Raw genomic sequence first — 7,427 nt, 5'->3', positions numbered from 1 at the left:
AATATAGAATTTGTGAATGAAATTCTAAAAATCCTAATTTACCACATATCCCTATGGATATAAACAAAGATATGTGTGTATATAATAATAATAATAATAATAATAATAATAATAATTGTAAGTGTACAAATGATACACATTTTGTACCCTAATTTTGTTGGCTATATTATTTGACAAAATTTAGATTTTTTCTATTTCTTTATTTTATGATTATTGGACCGATTTGCATTCTGGAACAGCATCAACAATCAACTGGAACAGAGTCAACATGTGGTCAGAATTTCAGCTTTATAATCTAACATATTATGAATTATTTGAGTGAGTCTTTGATGGTTAAATAAAATGTGTGGATGTCAGTAATTCATGGGAAAATTATGCGCAAAAGTTAAGGTGAAATGGTTATATGTAAAGTGTTATATAAAGGTGTTGAAATGGGATTGCAAGGTCACTCCACTCACTGCATGCTTACCAGAAAATTATTATTGTATTGAGTTAAGTGTTCTCTCATGTGAAGGTGGTGATTTGTTGTTAATTGAGCAATAATCAGAAAGTGAGATGTACATATGGTGTGCACGGAACTCATCCAATATAAGATATTCTTGAAGATTATGCTGTTGATTAGGCTGTAGCCTTTTGTATGTGTTTATGTATATACTTCACTGAATATAATATATTATATAAATCCATATATTTAATTAATTACGGAGTACATTTTAATATATATATATATATTGGTTAATAATACAAAAATAGTATTTTCGGTATTATAGTATAAAAGCTATTCCCAAGTACGGGAATAGCTAATACTAGGGGGTCCCCTAGGAATGGCTATTCCCCTTGCAAAGGGAATAGCTCATTCTAAGTCTACCTCCGTACATTTTCATCGTCACTGAGAATCAACAATTCCACCATGGCCAACAAAAACCTCTTAAGTAACAACCAGTCATTATACTGTGGACCATGAGTCATGGTTGATACTGCAGTTGTATTGAACGGATACTGCAGTTGTGTTGAACTGATACTGCAGTTGTGTTGAAAAGAAACTGTAGTTGCGCGGAACAGAGGCCGTTTCATCCGTCTGAAAGTGTAGTTGTGTTGAACTGATACTGCAGTTGTGTTGAACGGATACTGCAGTTGTGTTGAACGGATGACCGACTTCTGTTCCGCGCAACTGCAGTTTCCTTTTCAACACAACTGCAGTATCCGTTCAACACAACTGCAGTATACGTTCAACACAACTGCAGTATCAGTAATGATCATAGTTCACAATGCATTGTGGACCATGGTCTACAGTATATATTTGCGAGTAACAACCAAAGAGACACAATCTGTACTAAAGGAAAGAGACACGAGCTATTAGTATTAAAGTGTTCAAATTTGTATAATACTGAATCAAATACACAAGTACACAAATAAGGCTTCGGTGCCACCTACCATGGTGTCACTATGTTGATTGCCACCAAGTCACCAAAAAAAAAAAAAAGGAGGAGGAAATAGAGAGTAAATTTGAAAGAAGTCACCTATTTTCTTTCATTTTTTTTGTCAATCAGTTGAAATGGTTAAAATAATTTTTTTAGTGACATTAGAGTGACAGATGTCGAAGATGGGCAAATTAGTGTGTGGACCACGGTTAAAAACGACGTTATGCTTTAGAATAATGTACATTATTAGTTATGAAAATGCTTGTAATTGTGAGTGATGGAATGAGACTTGATAGAGCCACGTCAAATTGAAAAGCCATTTTAACAATTAATAATTTTCACATTGCAATAAAATAAGGGTCCGTTTGAAAATTCGGAAACTACTTTTGAAAGTTATTTTTTTGGATTTTTTTTGTTTGGGTATTCAATAAAAATAAAGTCAAGGAAAATAGAGGATAATTTAGGGGCTGTATTCAATCAAAACTTTTAAAAACTTTTGAAATCTCTTAATGTGAGATTTTATTTGACTTTTGTAGAGTTTTGTAGTTTTTTCTATAATCTTTTATCGACTTTGTAAGAGTCTATAAATGTTTGTAGGACAAACATTTATAGACATTTAAAAACTTTTTCATATTAAAAAGTCTACAAAAGTCATTAAAACTCTAAATTGAATACATACACCCTCACAAACATTCTATAACTTCTATTAATATATTATTTATAATTTTCTTACAAAAGTATATTTTTATAAATCATAAATAAATTAATGCATAGTAAAAAATAGATAAATAAATATTGATTGTCACACAAATAGAGTATATTACATATATTAATAATTAATTAACATACAATTATATAAAATTATATTAATTAAAACAAAATTATAAAATATAAATTATTTTTCCAAATAGAATATTTATGTATTAAAAAAAATATTTATATTGTTGTTGCTGCTGTTCACAACAAATTTTTTTTTTCTCCGATTGCAGCAATTTGTTTTGTTGCAATCGTAATAATTATTTTTCTCTGAATATCAACAAATAATAATTTTTCCTAGGAAAGTATATGATTATTTATGAAAGTTTTGAAACGTACCGTAAAATTGATGAAAAGTTCTTATGGTTTAGATAGAGAAAAAAGTCTGTAGAGAATGTTGAAAAGTTTGGGTTGAAGGGTGGGATTTCATCTATTTATACTAATGAAGAAAAAAATCTACACAAATCCTATTTTGACAGATTTTATGAAAGTTAATAACTTTTTGAATACCAATAAACTTTTAAAGAGTTTTTAAAAGTCTAAATTGAATACCACCAAACTTTTAAAGTTAGTAAAAGTTTTAAAAAGTGTATGAAAGTCATGATTGAATACACTCCATCCCCCTTAGTCAAAAGACATTTTCTGAATTCTTTATTTTCTTGTATTTATCTATTATCTTATCCCTTTTCAAACTAGTTTCCGAATTATTTACCACTACCACCACCACCTGTAAACCGCCCGTGATCGTCACCACCACCACTACCACAACCAGCTTGTTAGATTTAATGTGAGCTGAGAACGAGGAGACAAATGAGAATGAGACTGAGTGTGAGATTAGATTTCCCTTCAACCTTGTTAATCTAGTACATAGATTTCCTCTAGCATTGATATGATGCAAGAAGCATGTTGAGCCCATGTCCCCCATCTTTACAATTGTTTGTTAATTCAATTACTTTTTGCTTGCACTCTTCTTAATTGTTTGTTAGTTGCATTGATTGCTCCATTAATTCTCTAAACCAAATTACTTCGGCTCAAAAGATATCCACTGTGAAACATATATGTTACCAGGCCACTAAATCAATCTTTATGGTAAATTGGTAGGTAGGTAGCCCTTTCGTTGGAGAATCGCTCTGCGTCGCTGCGGAAACCACCGTACCGCAAACACCAGCAGAACAAAGCACAGCTTAAAAACTCTCTCCATTCATATCCTTTCACTTATTATGCATACTCTCCTTTGTTTTCTTTTCGTTGTGTCTATCCTAAAGGGCTGTCTTTATTTGTAGACATGTAGACGGTGGTCACACTTCTGTGAGACTATCTAAGGTATTTTTATTTGTGAGATAAGTTGGTTCGAGTCGAGACAATATAGAAATGTAATACTCGTACTGAAAAGTATAATACTAATAAGGAATAAAGAGTGTTCATTATTTGTAAGGAAAAATATAATATTTTGAAGATAGAAAATGTAATATTTCTACATTTTGATGTAAAAGTATTACGGAGTACATTTTTCATAAAAAATATTACATTTCTCCTTTAAAGTAATATTGGCAAGTGTTTGTTACTTGAGCACCCCCATCCAAAGTTTATTCTTGGATATTGGAACAGTGCATGTTTACTTGGTGGAGAGAGAGTTTAGGTGAGAGAAATTTTGGGTTGTTATGCAAATATAGAGATCATGGAACAGTAACAAAAAAAGAAAACTACATCTTATATGCGCGTTTGAAGCACAGAAGGCGCCCAGCGAGCGCGTGCACGTGCACGCGTCAAGCGCGCCTGACAGTTCACTTTTCAAATTTTTTTCTTAAATTATATTTGTTTTATTTTTTATTTTTCCTCCTTCCTATTTTCCCTTTCATAATCACATTTACAAAAACTTCTAAAATACCGTGAAATAACTACATTGATAAGGATGCTCTAAGAAAAAATGTAATACTTATGAGAAAAAAATGTAATACTTTTAAATTAAAATGTTTTTACATTTTGTTGGTTTTATGACTTTTGGGTAGTCAACGACTACCAACACAACCGTTAAAATAATGTGTATATAGAAAAAATATATGGATAAAAAATATGTATTGTATTGGTGAGAATATTGCTTGAGAATAGTGAAAAATGTCTCTCCGCCGTGTACGTGGGTCTATTTATACATATTTTGGGTCTAAAGCCGTATAAGGAGTAAGAATCCTAAACTGCCTCATATTGAGATCGAGTCATTGTTACATTGAGAATAGTAAGTCCTAATCCTACTACATTAGGAATACTAAGCGCAATCCTTATTAAACTCCTAAGTTGCTCCTTACTACGTATCTTTCTTAGGCTTTCTTTGATCCAGTTACATTCTTGGATTGGTCCATGTGGCCTAGATCAGACCAAGTATACCATTCATGACACTATTTTTTATTAATATTACATTTTTTCAGTATAAGTATTACATTTTCATTTTAATCCGACCCGTCTATATAAGTTTTTGGCGTACGGTAGGCCTGGACTAATTTTAAACGACAAACTATTTTCTTTTAAGGAAAATGCATGCTAGCTTCTATTTTTACCAAATGTACTGCGGAAAAATATAATATATTTATATTTCTAAATTAGGTTTAACTCAAACCGGCAAACTAATTTCTTTATGGAAAATTTTAACTGTTGGGTGATAGAGGAAAACCCTAGCCACTACTTGATGATGTCTATGTGGTAAATCTCGTCTTATAACTATAGTCACCAAAGGATTTCAAAGCGGTAAAAACTATCCAATTTAAATTGTCCATAGTTGATCGACTCAAACTAAGAATGCCAAAATATTGCTGCTGTTGGCAGTCAAAATACCAAATGTGATACCGAAATAAAGTTATGTTTATATTTCAAAATTAGATTTTTTAAAACATTGTTACAGTGTATTTTATACCTTGTATAATTACATATACTGTACCTGGTTGTACCCAGTATTGTTGGCATAAAGCAGTCATAGTACCCGAGCACCAAGCATAATAAGTCAGTGATATTATTTTGCAACATACAAGTTCTCTTCTAGATTATGGTTGAATACAGATTTTTATCCTAGTTATTTTACACAATCTCAAGTTCTCTTCTAGATGATGGTTGAAAATAGATTTTTATTCTAGATTATAAATCTTGACATTGACTTGAAGGCCTAAAACTTAATGCTTGGGTTGGTGTGCATTCGTGTATACTTATCTTATCTTAGTATTATAGCAGGAAATTTTGACTAATTATGCGACGAATTCCCATCAATTCAGTGCTTGTGTTGCTAATTTGCAATCTTTGAAAGATTTTTCTTCTTCCTTTTTTTCTTTTCCTTTGCTATTTTCCTATATGAAAGTCAGTATGTCACCCACTAATGTTTTTTTTTTTTTCTCTTTCTTTCTTTTTTAACGATCCATGTTTCATTGCTTTGTCGGATTAGGGAGTGTTTGGTAAATAGAGTTGATAACAGTTACATGATTGTGTTAATAGGTTTGACTACCTGACATATTAGTTAATTATAGAAAAATGTTTGGTAAATTAGCTGTAACTGATAGCTTTTTATATGCAAAATGACTTTTTAAAAAATCTTATCGAAAAAATTACTTTGAGCAACTTTTTGAATTTTAACATTTTGGAGCAATAAGTTCTTACAAAAAAACTAATTAATCAAACCGCTTTATTGATTGTTTAATCAAGTCAAACAGCTAATAATGGTCAAACAAACCAAAAATAGTTGATAAGCTAGCGATGTTATCAAATAGTGCATCATAGACCACATGAGCACGCCCCCAGACCCATAAAGAGGTAAACCAAACAAGTCTAACTTCGAAAATAAACACCGAACTGCACAATTTTACACACAAAGAACTCATTCTAAACTCAAACTCTCAATTAATGTACGTAGAAGGAATCAAATCCCAATCATACTGCTTGAAACAAATCTTAAATGTGAGTTCTGAGCTCATTGACCAATGCCACAAAGTCACTAATGCTCACTTTTTTAACGTCATATTACATGGTATAGTAAATGATTTTAGTGATTTTATTTTTCTTGTAACTTTATCTAATCCTTAGCTTTAATTATGCATCAGAATAAAAAATGCAAATCGTCACAAAAGCTCAGCCTTTTATTCTATAGCACAATACGGGGTTACTTCTCATTGCCTTTTATTCTATGTATTTTTTTTTTTGTTTTTTAATCACTGATTGGCGTCTATAGCTTATAGGTAGAGATATCGACGGTAGATTGAGAGGTCTCCAATTTAAACCTGGTTGGGGTCTTAGTTGGCATTTTTGTTTAAATGGGGTTACCCTGGTTGGGGGTATTAGATTATAAAATATCAACGTTTTTAATTATCCATTTTGAATGTATAATGTAGGGTTGGGGATGGGGTGAGTGGGCGCAGCTGCCACACTGCCCCCTCTATAGCTCCGTCCCACTAGTTGTAGTTATTGTATTTTTTTTGGTCATATAAAAAACAATTTTTTAGACTCTGCCTCTAAGTGTTAGAGTTATACAGTTTAGTAGTTACCTGCGTTAATTGCGACTATGTTAAATATTCTGGATGACCGTAAATAATAATAAGATAAAAATGTTGTCATTTTACATCAATAAATCATGTATGGGGAAATGCCCATGATCAATATAAAGTGAGATTTTGAGACTTTTTATGTTTTATAATAACCAATATATATATTTTTGTTTTTTGGTCACCGATTAGGGTCTATAGCTCAGTGGTAGAGCATTCGACTGCAGATCGAGAGGTCACCAGTTCAAACCTGGTTGGGCCCTAAATTTTCATTTTGCATTGTTGTTTCAATTGGGTAACCGTCGTTGAGCATTTAAGACTATACAATATCAAAGCTTTTCTTTATCCATTTTAATTGTATAATGTTGAGGGTGGGAGTGGGTGCAGTTGCCCTACTGCCCCTAGTATAGCAGCGTCCTTGGTTGTATTTATGGTTTTTTGTCATTTAAAAAACATGTTTTTAGACTCCGCCTCTAGGTGGTAGACTTATGCTGTTTAGCAGTTACCAGTGTTAATTGCAACACTATTAAATATTCCGAATGGCCGTAAATAATATTCAGATAAAAATACTGTCATTTTGCATCAATGAATAATTGATGCTTTTGCTGCGAAATGGCCATAATCAATAAAATTTGAGATTTTGACACTTTTTATGTTTTATAATAACCTATGTATTTTTTTTTGTTTTTTAATCACTGATTGGCGTCTATAGCTTATAGGTAGAGATATCGACGGT

At 31.7% G+C, this 7,427-nt stretch overlaps 1 non-coding gene across 1 annotated transcript; it reads left to right on the top strand.

Moving 5' to 3' along the window:
* Positions 1 to 6,882: 6,882 nt before the first annotated feature.
* On the top strand, positions 6,883 to 6,954 carry TRNAC-GCA. Its single transcript has one exon. It is a non-coding gene; the product is annotated as a tRNA-Cys (tRNA).
* Positions 6,955 to 7,427: the final 473 nt, after the last annotated feature.

Source organism: Ipomoea triloba, chromosome 9 (genome assembly GCF_003576645.1).
Source record: "Ipomoea triloba cultivar NCNSP0323 chromosome 9, ASM357664v1".
Classification (NCBI taxonomy): domain Eukaryota; kingdom Viridiplantae; phylum Streptophyta; class Magnoliopsida; order Solanales; family Convolvulaceae; genus Ipomoea; species Ipomoea triloba.
This window is presented reverse-complemented; position numbering and strand designations above follow the sequence as displayed.